Source organism: Martes martes (assembly GCF_963455335.1).
Source record: "Martes martes genome assembly, chromosome: 18".
Classification (NCBI taxonomy): Eukaryota; Metazoa; Chordata; class Mammalia; order Carnivora; family Mustelidae; genus Martes; species Martes martes.
Window position 1 is genome coordinate 12,723,817 of NC_137906.1, and position 13,536 is coordinate 12,737,352.

General features: G+C 45.4%; 1 protein-coding gene across 2 annotated transcripts in view; it reads right to left on the bottom strand.

Moving 5' to 3' along the window:
• Window positions 1–13,536, bottom strand: part of SDK1 (sidekick cell adhesion molecule 1) — an 865,094-nt gene that overhangs the window by 334,687 nt on the left and 516,871 nt on the right. The gene's annotated exons all lie outside the window — the stretch shown is intronic.

Consider the following 13,536-nt stretch of genomic DNA (forward strand, 5'->3'; position numbering starts at 1 on the left):
TCTGCACAGGAAGCCTAAGGAGACAGGCTAACTTAATCTCCAAGTGAAATCGTGCGGCAAGCAACAGTGGATGTCATTCTCAGGGCACAGTGTCCCGAGCACTGCATCAGAGCAGGAGAAGCATGGCCTGATGCATGAGTGACAGTGCCACACAGAGGGAAGCCGGCCACCAGTAGGCCAAGTAGCCACAGCACAAGAAGAAAGAAGTCAGTAACTGAGGCGAGGCTTGGGGACCTGCTGTTCCATTTCAGGGCGTCTGACTAAATCAGACCAATAAGTTGAACAATTAGGAGATAATCAGAATGTCACAGCCATCGAGGACTTACACTGTTTCATGCAACTTTCCACTTGAAGACTGAATGCTCAGCCTGGCCCTGAGGTCTGGAGAGAACACCTGATCCAAGTGATACATGAAGTCACAAGAACGAAGGCATTCTCCAGGATGAAAACAAAAGAGCAGAAAAGCAAAATGAAATAGTGCACCTGAGGCCTAAAAACAATGGAGAATCCTCACATTTGGGGGTCAGGAGAACCAGAAGGAGCTATGAACACCAAAAGAGAAGGAGCTGGCAGAAGGAGCAGGACAGAGCTGGTGAGCAGGCTCTCGAGGAGGTGGAGTTGGAGTTGGGGGAGGATCAGGACGGAGTGGGCGCACGGAGAGGCACGCTGCCCAGGGCTGAGCAGCAGAGTTGGGAAGGCAGTGCGCTGGGTTCTAAGCACTCTCACTCCTTCACTGAATGAGCCCTCACGAGGCCCCACTGCTTGTCACGCGTGCCTCTTGCTGCTTTGGGGGAATGGAAACAAAAAGCCTCATGAAACGTCCATGCTGGTAAGAGATCGAGATGGGACACTTACTGGAACGAGCGTGTGGGGAACGCAGTCTTGCTGGGAACACTGGTAAGGAAAACGTGGAGCAGACAACAGGACGCGGTTGCAACCATCCTTAGCTGAACAGAGTGTTGTTCGACCCCAAAACTCCTTGCCCTCATCGTGTCACCAGGAGTGCATCTCTCCATAAATGAACGAAAAGGTGACAGAGTTCTGCTAAGGATGCTTTTCCAACCTGGGAGCAGAATTTACGCTCCCCGGCCTGCGCTTCCACAACACTCCCACCTCTGCACACTCCACTGGGAGCTCCACACGTCCCATCCCTGCCATTCACTCGTGGCCTGCCTCTCCTCAGCAAAGCTCGAGCTCGTGAGTGGCAAGAACGTGTGTCATACCCAGTCTCCTCAGCATCAAGCAGACGGCCGGCACATCTGAGATGCATTTCTGTTTTCTGAATGAAAGAGCAGAAATGAAATCTGAATTTATAAAAGGAGGGATTATCTGCTGTGAACAAAAATGAGGTACGCAGACCATAAAGGCAGAAGGAAATCCCAGCGCAGCCTGCCCAGCTGCCTGTTCTGCAGAGATGGACAGTAGGGTACAGAGGAGTGGCGCTGGGCAACTCCGGGGCCCTAGGCCGAGTACACAATGTGTTTCCACAACGATGACAAGCTTACTTTTTTTTTTTATGCGTTCTTGAGTATTCGTCCAGGCTGTACTGATAGTCAAAATCTACACTGACTGGCAATCAGAACCGAAGCCGGTGGGGGCATAACGGCTTACTACCCGTCTGTTGCATACAAACTTACGAGGGGGATATGATCCAGCTAATCTCAGGCCAGCACAGGTTGCAACTAGAAGTTCCTGGATTTTTATCAAGAACATGCTTACAGTCATGATTTTGTGAATATGATAACTAAAATGCTCCGAACACTGCCTGTTCATTTCATATTTCTTTATGATAGCAACATTTTTGCATAATTTTTTTTCTGAGGCTCTTTTCTCATTTCAGGAGAAGTTTTCCTGTGTAGGCTAAAAAAGTGTGAATCCACTTCAACTTTCTGAAATGAACTGAGAACCAAAGGTCCACTTCTGCGTATGGTCTCACGCGTAAGTCATTCTGACAAAGGTGCTTCCCAAAGACTTAAGGAATGGAAAGGGAGAAGTCTGAATCCTGAAGCACATTTGTGCTGGAAAGCTTCCCACTGGAGAGCAAACTGTGGTGTAATTCAACCCTGTCTGCATTAATACAGCCTCAGAGTGACATCCTGATGGGGAAATAGATCGGAGTGCACTACGGTCTGCCCAGGAAAGTGAAGGCGGCAGCACAGCGTGGGGCCCGCCACAGCGTGAGGGCTACAGCCCCCACGTCCATTCCAGTTACACAAGCAAACAACTAACTAACCCCCGGGGGCCGGCCGGCGGGTCGCCACTGCTGGCTTCCTCTGTCTCCAGCTCCGACGCTGACTCCTGAGTCCACGCTGGGGACCAAACAGAAAAACGGCTATTCTTCCGGGAGTTCCACTAGGAGCTACTGCCTCTCTGGGTTGGTGTCTGAATCTTTCTCCCCAGGAAAATCGCACAACGGTGACAGCCTTCAGACTTCCCAGACGGTCATTCAGGTGTGCAGCCAGGGTGGACCGGAAAATTCTCACCTCACGTTTTCCTAATCTGTGGAAACTTTGGGATTCCGCCTGAAAAAGCTACACTTCCAAATACCCCGGGCAAACAGCAAGTTACATTGACAACCAGCAGTCACATGTCTTGTAGCCCCTACAACCCCTACAGCAACAAGACAGAACTACACTAGGCTCTGAGGGTAGGAACCGGCTTTGTGCCGAGGAGGGTCTTCCTAGAGGTCGTAAAAGGTGAGAGGGTACAGGCTGGGTGATTCCCTGAAAGAACAAAGAATCACAGGTGGGGCTATTGCTAAGAACTCGCTAAGCAGAACACACAGACTGGGTCTACATCTTAAGACAAATTTCTGGTTCCTATTATTTCTGATATAAATTCCATCGGCTTTTACACCTCAGAGAAAAGTGTTGTGGAAAAGCGGGGAGTCCGGCTCTCTGGGTTTGGTAATGGTCTTCAGAGCTGCTGAGTGACCTTTTACTTTAACAGATGCTTTATGCTTGATTTTCTTAAGGCTTGATTTAATATTCACAAGCACACTGTAAAGATCTACAATTTTAATTATGTGCTATAATTGCCTTCTATAAGAGCCGAAAGAACATCATTTACGGTGATCAGCGATAAAACATTATGACAAAGCTGTAAAGGAAGAACAGGACTGTTACCAGAAGGTGACCAGTTGTTAGGCTGCGAACAGAAAAGCAGCAACCGGAGTAAGAACTTTCAACATGAGCTTAAAAGCCGAAAATGATCTGTAATATAAATAATCTCAACCAATAAAATGGTGAAAATCTCTTTGGGAGAAGACAGACTGGGGTTGAAAGTAAAACATGTAGTTAACTGTGTGGCTTTGTGTTGCTGTTTATTCCCTCCATTTGCTTCCTCGTTTGTAACATGGGGATAATACTGACCCCTTAGGGCTTTTTTTTAAAAAACGAGGGCTGAGATTGCGTATAGTAGTTACACACTGGACACAGAGCAGACACTCAGCAAATGATGACTGCTTCGCCTACCGCAATACCCTGCAATTTTCGTGCCCCCCCAAAGTTCCAAGGTTGAAATCCTAATCCCTGAAGTGGACACAGGAGGTGAGGGCATCAGGAGGTGGGGACTTCGGGGGATAATCAGGTCACGGGGATGGAGCCCTGTGAAGGAGATCAGTGCCCTTATAAAAGGGGCCCTTCCCGCTGTGTGAGGGTACAGTGAGAAGTCTACAGCCCAGAAGAGGATTCTCACCGGAACCTGACGTGTTGGCCCTCTCCAGCCCCCGGAACAGTGAGACGGAAATGTCTGTTGTCTGTAGCATTTTGCTATAGTGGCCCAAACTACAACAACCGCTTTCACACACTTTCATCCCACGTCAGGCCAGATCACGTCTTCCCATCCTTACCTGACTGCTCGAAACCAGTGTTAGCACCTGGGCTATCAGGCCTGCCCTCCACGTCCCTGGCCATTATTAAAGACATTGGTTCCACTCTCCGTGTTCCCTCCATATCAGAAAATCACATATTCTCCTTTTCCTGAAGGATGAGCTATGAAGACAGTCTAGCCCAGGTTGGACAATGTGGAGCTTGCAAACCTCAGAAGTTCTGAAGGAAGACAAACTGAACAGGTGTTTCCTGATTAGTGCCTTCAGAACACTGAACCCATTCAAAAAAGGAAAGGAGACACCAGGAAGAAGAGAGTGCGGTTATTTCATCCAGAAAAGAGTGAAAGCTCGAACACCATGGGACTAAGCATGGTCGTCGACTCTAGCCAACCACTGAGTAAACACAGCTTTTCACAGAAAACTCTATTTACAACTAACAACTGGTTCTGTGGCCTCATCTCGGCTGATAACCACGACTTCGCTTAGGATCTCCCCAGACGAGATGTGCGATGGATGTATGTTAGAGACGATGAAATGATTGCAAGGAAAATTCAATTTTCCATCTCCCTTGCTTGTGCCCTCTAAAAATCGCTTATCTTTTCATATGAATTATAGTGACAGCAAGAGCAGACAGAGTGCTTCGGTGAACATGGCATCCGAAGGGATCTGGGCTGGCAAGGTTCTTATCGCATGAGTGAGTTGCAGTGTTGAGTCCCTCCCAAGCCATGACAAGTTCCGGAATGTTCTGTTTAATTATTAAGTGCCTGCAATGACAGGATGCTAAGTTCTCGGTCACCTGAATGCGGGCATGTGGCTGTTTGCTGGCTAAGGTGAAGAAGTGAGATCCCAGAGCCAAGGACAAAATTATCAGAGCAACGTCTAGTCATAGCCCTAGACTGCCATGGTCAGAAGACTTTGTGTTTAGGTGTCTGAATATAATATTTTCAATTGGTGTATTTCACAAGGGGGTAGGAGGAGAGGTAGTTTTGAAAAATATTAAAGATGGACTTTGGGGGAGTTTTAAAATCTGTTTAGGCAAGTCACTACCCGATAACCCTTTCTGCCCTAAAGAAATCATCCCATATTGGGAGAAGCAAAGGAATATGGATGCTTTGTTTACTGAATCCACTTGGCCCATCATTCCGGGATGTGGCTCACTCCCCGGCAGAATCTGCCACGGCAGGTTCCCAGGAAGGGGTGGGAACATGAGGATGGGTGTGCACGTCGCCGGGACAGACCACGTCTTACTCTGTATCCCGCAGGGTACGCACTGCATGATGGGGGACGGCAAGCGTGCTGTTAGGAACTGTAAGTTACCGCTGCACCACCCGTCAGTGCTGACTCTCACCTCTCCCACCACACCCTTTGGCCCATGTGGGCTCTGGTGAGCGAGTGGGGTCTCATCACAGCCACCCAACTGTCCCTCCGTGGTTGCAAAAAGGTGCAAGTCTCTGGGCTGTGTGCGTGAACGGTATGCAGGCTTTACCGAGACCGAATGCTTTTTGGGAGTGGGTATGGCATTGGAAAAGCCTCCCTTTTTAAGTCAAAACCAAGCCCCTCTGAGACTTGGGTATGGAAAAGCCCCTGACCAAATCTCCAATACAACAGGAGGGCTACTTCCCCTGAGCTCTGCCTTCTCCTCGGCTTCCCTCACTTGGGCACAAGTTGACACCAAAGCCCATACAGCATCCAAAATATACGCTGTTCCCTTTTCACAGGAAAACCTAGGGGGCTGCAGGCTCAAAGAAGCTCTGTCTTGAATCCCTAACTCCCCACTCACTATTCTTGTGATTTTGGTTGACGAACTAACTTCTTGGGGCCTCGGTACCCTCAGCTTTGCAATGGTGTTGGTCACGGACTCACAGGCTGTTGTGGGATTTAGCGGGGAAAATGTCCACAAAATGCCAATCCAGAGCTCAAGGCTCATCAGGGCCCTACTTCGGCCTCTCCCTCGGGGACTCCCTGAATAGTACACTTATTTACAAATTATCATCAAATCTGCATATAGCTCAGAAGAGTTTCTGCTCTTACATCACCTAGAAGAATTCTGCAAAACTCTGTGCTCTTTCACAGCTGACGTGAGCCACGTTAACACCTCGTGTTTTTTAAGACCGATTTCAAGGACTGCAGAGAACGGAATTTCTCGTGTATTTTAATATTTGACTATGCTGGTGTATTTTAATAATAGAGAAGGTTGCGGTACTCTTTTACGTGTGTCCAAAGGAATCCAGATACCTGACTGAGTGGGTCTAAGCATCGGATACACATTATCACACACTGAGAAAAACAAATGAATGAGCTCTAGTGTTTAGTGGCCAGAAATCTGTCCTCACTGCTTTTTCTTCTTGAACCTGCATTTTCATTCCACACCTCCCAAGGAATTTTGTCATAATTTATTACATTTAGTGATTCAGAGTATTTTATTGATCACCCTATCACACCCTTTGATAAGGTATGCATATAAATTAAAATTTCCCAGCAACCATATGGCTCTGGGGTTAAAAAAAGTTCTCTTGGATTGAGTTACTGTTACAATTATTATTTGTATTCAATTAATCAAAACAAACATATAACCGATTTTGATGAATACTGCCTATAAAAGAAAAAAAATCATTGAAAATGTATCTCTCCGTGAAATGGACAGAGGTTTACCCTGATTCTTACCCTACTTCCTTTTTGTAGATACATCTCCTGTGAAATTATGTTCATGTAGAAAAGCACATGAAGATGGGAGGAATTTTATTCAAGGATATCTCTGAATTCTTTTAGTCCCTTCTGAGTTACACACAGCAACTTATTAGTTAGGAGAGACTCCTTTTTGTTCCAATCATGAACAAAGCCTGGAGTCACGGTGCTCAGAACACACAGGCTTATTCCCCACTCTGTAACGCTCCCCACTCCATCCGGTGACTCTACAGGCTGTTCTGTCCACATGCTGATTCGGATATCTGGGCAGCTTCCAGCCTGTGGCCCCGCCATCTCCAAACGTGGCCCAGCCACAGGGAATGGGGAGCACGAAGGTGGCTTGCTGCCTCTTACATTCCTGGCCTGGAGGTGACACACTTCATTCTACTTACATTTCAGTGACTAGAGTGAGTCACGTCACCCCTCAAACTGCAAAAGGGCTGGGAACGTCTTCCTGTCCTACAAGTTGGTGCTGTACTGTGTTAGCAATCTTCCCAAATTATTTGTAATAAAATGTCAACTGACAATGTGTGTGGGTCCTGCCTCATTTTGTGGACAGCAAGAAAGTGAAAACACCTAATTTATAAAATGATTTATTCCCCAGCTATTAGAGCTCTTCACTTCCACAACTCTGACACTGATGTTTAGGATTCTCCCTTCGTTTGGTGCCTGGCCATTTATGCCCTCACACGAGGCCTGTATTAAAGGTTCAGAATGTGTGTGACTTGCATCCTGTGAGAGAGGGAACTGGGGCAGAGAGCCCCTGGGATTCAGCACACACACCTGGTTTTAGGAAGAACCCAAGAAAGCACCTGGAAATAGACTCCCTGAAAGGTCTCTGGGCCTGCTTGCCCTGCAGAAATCCATGTGTCCCCTGAGAGGTCTGCCGTGCCTGGTGTGAAGACGGCTGCTTTGGGAGACTGGGGATACGGGGCTATCCCTGATTCATTCAAAGGTTCAGAGCACATTACAATTCACAGTTGAACCTGATTCCCTAACATTTACCAAGGGGGAGACTGGGCTGAAATCGGCCAGAAAGGGAAAAGATCGGTAGCGTGGGAAAAGACGATGGGCGATGACAGGGGTAGGGAACAGATAATGCAATTTTGTTACGTGGACTGTGGAGAGAATTATGGGCTTATTATTGCCTTCCTCATCTTTGCTTTTTATTTTTATTTTTTCTTTCAAGCTGAAGTCTGGCTGGGAATCACCAGTTCTACTTGACTCTAAACCTGTCACTAATCCATATAAACATACATCTGTGGTTCAGAAACAAATGTGAGAACAGGCATTTTTATCTCTGTTTTTAAACCAGAGCCGTAAGAAGAAAACTGATCTTCACTAATACCATTTATTACACAAAACATGTCTCTGGGGGGGATGGCCTCATGTCACACAGTGTAATGTACATGACCTCCGGGGGAGAGCTAAACGTGTTCATTTTCAAGAAGGTGCATAGACGTGTGTTTGTATCTGTGGGCTCTCAGAACTTGCCATGGATAGGCGTCCTTGTGTGGAGTGGACCCTTGAACAACATGGGGTTTGGGTTGCTGACACCTCACACAGCTAAAAATCTGTGTATAACTCCCCCAGAACTTAACTCCTAATAGTCTACTGTTGCTGATTACATAAAAGTCAGTTAACATACATTTTGTGGGTTAAATGTATTATATACTATATTCTTACAATAAAGTAAGCTAGAGAAGAAAATGTTATTATGAAAATCATACGGAAGAGAAAATACATTTACAGAACTGTACTGTATTTTGGAAAAATTGTGCATAGAAGAGGACCCCTGCAGTTCAAACCTGTGCTCTTCGGGGATCAACTGTATTTGATTTTAACTAAACTAACTCTCACAGAACAGATACGCAGATAAAAGTGACTGTGGGAAGAAGTTCAGAGTCAAGGTGCTCCAAGGGGAGCACGAATGAGGACGACAGACACCGGCATGCAGGTCTGCGCTGTCTGTGTGGGTTCTTCGTAGGCAACGGGACCAGATAAATAGTTCTCCTGAAACATATGTCACAAGAATTTGTCCAAAAAACTAAACTATTATCAGGAAGACCACTCACAAAGTGTTTGTTGTGCCATGAGACACTAGGAGCTAAAGACCAAATGAATCTGAAAGTTAATAAAGGGGAACCCCACTAAAGTGGGCTCGGGGGGTGGGAAGGGAGGGCTGGAAGCGGAGAGCCCATGCTTGCCCTTGATTACAGGAGGAACTGTCAATTACAGACCCAAGCAGAATGGTCACCAGGAAAGAATCCTCAACTCCAGGCCCCAACAGGGAAAGACATGTAATGCATCTCCTCTAAGACGTCAACCATGCCTGTGCCTGGGAGGCTCGGTCAGTTGAGCGTCCAACTCCTGGTTTCAGCTCAGGTCATGATCTCAGGGTAGTGAGACTGAGCCCTGCATGGGGCTCTGCGCTCAGAGGGGAGTCTGGTTGGGATTCTGTCTCTCCTCGCCACCCCCCCCCCCGCCCTTCTGCTGCTCACACTCACTCTCTCTCTCTCTCAAATAAATAAATAGTCTTTAAATAACAGAACAAAACAAAAATAAAGGAACCACTCCTGCAACTCAGCCGATCAGGAACTGTCATCACCACGAACTCTTGCTTTTCTCCAACAGACTTTTGTTCAAATTCCCTTGCAACTTCTTCCTTGCTCTCCAAAAATAACACTCCTGTTTTGTTTCTTGAACTTGCCTATGGTTTTGCCATAGTTTGCTTGTCCTGAATTAGGTTGTCTGTTATTCCTGAATAAGCCCACTTCTGCTGGTAGAATAACTTGTTTTATTTTTGAGATTAGTAAGACGTTCCTGATGAGCAAGATACTTAAGATAGCATTTATTTTACCGTCATCGCTTTTGTATGATAGTTACGTGCTTCTAATTTATAAATAACTGAGTATGCATGTATGAGGGGTGAATGCACAAGGCTTATTTACCGATGGAGTGCCTACAGAATTGCTTTAGGGACCCCAGGGTACACTCCGTTCTGCTCACGACCAGCTCCAGGATGCCGGGACCAGAGAATGTCTTATGCTTCATTACACAGTCCCCTTAGAAGGTTCGATACATCCTAAATGATTAATTAACTCATTACTCTACCATAAAGTACACTTTCTATTTATGTTTCTGAAAATTCTGGCAGTGAAGTTCCGTCCAGTGTATGAAGCTGTAGCTGTATTCTAAATTCATCATTTGTGGTGTGGACCCTGTCTCTGGACAGGCTTCCAGTAATATTGCCAACCGTTCCTATTGCTTTGGGAATCAACCCATGTCGGGGTACACTTGAAAGGCTTCCGCCTTGCCCTCTCCCAGAAATATTTAAGGCACAAAGAAAATGCGAGAGAATTTTATCTGGGCGCACAAAAGCCATGTTTTACCAGGTGGTTCTCTCAGACGACTGTTCCTAGACATTATTCTCAGGAATCCACTTTCAACTCCTACACATATATGAGGTCTGCAGTTAAATTAGCATTATAGAGGACAAAAGAATGTTAAGTGGTCTTCAGAATGAAAAGCAAGGGTTTGTCAGCCTGAAGGAGGATCGGCTGAAATGATATCCTATCTGCGGATGTGGTTTGAAGAGGAGGCATTAAAACGAGAGAGGTGGAAACACGGGAAGGAGATGGGCACCGCTTCCTTTTCAACCCTCCTCCCCGCCAGAGGCTCTCATTACCCCGGCCATCTCACACATTGGGTCAGACCGAGGACGTGTCAAGGCGTGCACAGTGGCGTCTGCACAATGATGGACTCATCATCGTGCAGAATTCTTCTCATCTCCCGACTCTACCCTTTTTTCTGATTTTAAGAAGAAACTCTTATTCACGTATTAATTCAGTTCAGAAGATCTGATCCACCAAAGTTCACTCAATGTAAAATCTTCAAAGTGAAAACTGAAAGCAGGTTGACAGGTTTATAAAGCTTGCCTGGGTCTGACCTCAGAATAGAAACGTCTACTCTCGGGTGAGCTCAGCCCATTCTTTTTCTGGCGCGCACCTGAGCTGCGGGAGCCGGCTATGAAAAATTCATGCAGGACGCTTCCACAGTCCCACCTACGTCCTTAACATCTGCTGGCTGCACGTCACATTAGAACTTCAAAGTGAATCCAGCCCTGAGATGGCAGCGGCTTTCGCTGGGGAGCAGGAGAATGGATAGCTCGGAGATGGCCTCTCCTTCTGGACAGGAAGTGTCTGTGCAGAACACGCTGCAATTTGTCTTCTGAGCCCCACAAAGGGGGGCGAAATGGGAAGAGACAGTAACACCACCTCCTAAACATGCACGGAATAGCGGGCAGCGTGGGGGAGAGGCTGCATTTCCCTTCTAATTGCCATGCTTTTTAAAACATTTGTTTATTTTTATTTCAATCCTTTATTTTTGCTTCCCATAAGCTTCCAATGTAGCCAAGACATTTAGAGACTGAAAAGGGGGTGAGGTTTTGAACTCTATAGTACACCACTGTTTGGGAAGATACATTATTTCCTCCTGTTAGCTGGGTGTTAGGGCATCACTCATTTAGACATTTTGAGACAAGGCTGGCCCCTGGGTGCTCTTCCACTTCGACACTAGGCTGTCCTGCAGGAGGAATGGCTTATTATTATGACAGGAAACAAGAGGTGGGGCCGCCTGGTGCTCTACAATTTTAAATTAATTATAGTACAATCCACCAGGAATTTAATTTCCAGTAGCTGACCACCTCAATCGTATTCCCTACATAAACCTTCCTTATTTTAGTCTCCTGCTGCGGAAGAAAAATTTATCTTCATTAAATGATAATTGGCGATAATACCTTTTGATTCTTCAAAAATGCTGGCTGGCAAGTTTTTAAGAAATTTCATCATTCTTGGTTGGTGTTTTTACAAAGCCTCCATCAGAAAAAAAAAACAAAAAACCAAGATATCTAAGTCTGCAGCACACAGCATGTCGCACCACGAGCACGGATGGGTCTTGAGGACACCTAACCCCATGATAAGCCCAGAGGTGTTGCACGTCCCCCTTCCCTGGCCTCACCCGGTGCTGGCCATGGACCTGAGAGCGGGTTCTGCTGCTGAAAGCATTTGCTGCGATCCAGAAAGGAGCAGCCCTTACACATACAATTCTGGGGGTATCTACAGATTTATTAATATTTCTCGTCTTTAGAGGTTTCAAAGTAGAATTTTCAGTGAGAAAATGCATAATAGAGTGCCATTTAACTTTTAGCTAAATCCAATATGTCAACAGAATGTTATCCTGAGAATCAAAATAAGGCTGTTTCCTCAACCCTCTGATTCCTCGCACGTTACTTGGTCCCAAATAAAAAGCAAAGGATATATAAGGAAACAATATGCAGGTTTTCTCCCAAGATTTACAATAAGTCCATCCACATCATCAACCTCTTTCTATCTCACAGTCCACACATTTTACCTGGTGCCAATGAAAAGATAAAAATATACAAGGGAACAAAATGCAAGGCAGTTAATTATAATATTCATGAGCTGTTTCCAATATACTTCTTAGTTGGAGTAGAAACTGAAATTATTGAAAAAGAATTTACATATTCCAATTACCTAACGCCATGGTATTGCATTAGGATGGCGACTTGCAAATTCACTGTATTAGTTTTATTTCCTACTGGCCCTTCTAGAATGGGCATGGGGGAAACTACAGGTACAGACTATTCCACAACTCTGTGATGGTAGCATCATGGTAACCAGATGATTTGTGGAATTTTTTCCCCCTCTTCCAACTGGCTAAGGTCAATTTCCTTGTTTCTGACCCAGAATTCTCCCAATCTGACCAATTATTATCCTGGTATGTATATTACAATTGAGTGCTAAATCAATTTTCTAACCAGAATAAATGGCTCTAACTGTAAAACTCAGAAATCACTAAAGTGATCAATCTATTTGATAATATAATTTCCATCCTTTATTATCAATATTGAAAAAAATCTTGATAAGTCACATTTGTTTCTATTATGATTCAAAGGGTCCTTTAAATAGCACATCATGGCCTGTGTTTTGTGAAGCCCACATCCAGTCAACCCACATAACTCTCCAAGGCATTAAAAAGGCCACAGTGACAGCCCAGTCTGCACCTAGTTTGTGGTCTTGAGACCAGGATTCAGCTCTGAGGAATGAGGTGCTGATGGCAGGATGACGGCCATTGAGGAGCACCTACCAGGAAGGTGATAGGCCTGTGGCAGCACACTCGATTAACGCTGTGGGCTCCTACCCCATGTTTGCTACAGACATTCACCCAGTCAGTCCTACTCAACTTCATGTAATCATATCCCTCAGGGAGCACAAGGAGCAAACACTGTGATCCAATCCTATGTATGACACGAGACTTCCTAAACTACCTGTAGGGAAAAGCTGTCCCTTCGAGGTGTTTCCTAAAGAGACAACATCTACTACTACACAGACAAATCCGTTTAATTCGTTTTTGCTTGATGTGATCATCAAGTTTTGAAATTTACAACCATTTCCCAACTGTATGCTCTTAGGAACAGTGTCATTGCATTTCATCCCAAGAAACTTCACGCTGCCAACATCTGGCGACCTGCCCTGAGAGATGCACATTTTAATCTCCTGTAGCTCAGAGCTTTTGCTTCTGGCCATTTCCCCCTGCTGCAGCAATCAGCTCTAGCTAGTAGACTTTTTAGAGCCTTCTTTTTAAGGCCAAATGTTTAAACTAAGTTTTCTCAAACTTAGTTTCCTCAAACTAAAATTTCCTTAAATAAACTAAAGGTGTAACTGTAATTTGTGTTCTCTTCATTATTCAGTTAAATCAGGTAGGAAAAAAGTGGTCAGCTGATTAAAATTAAGAAATATTGCTAATTTGGGGCACCTGAGTGGTGCAGTCAGGTAAGCATCTGACTTTTGCTCGGCTCAGGTCATGATCTCAGGGTCGTGAGATCAAGGCCTGTGTGAGGCTCTACGTTGGGTGTGGAGCCTGCTCAAGATTCTCTCTCTCCCTCTCCTTCTGCCTCCTGCTCTCTATCTCTAAAAAAAAAAAAAAAAAAAAAAAAAAAA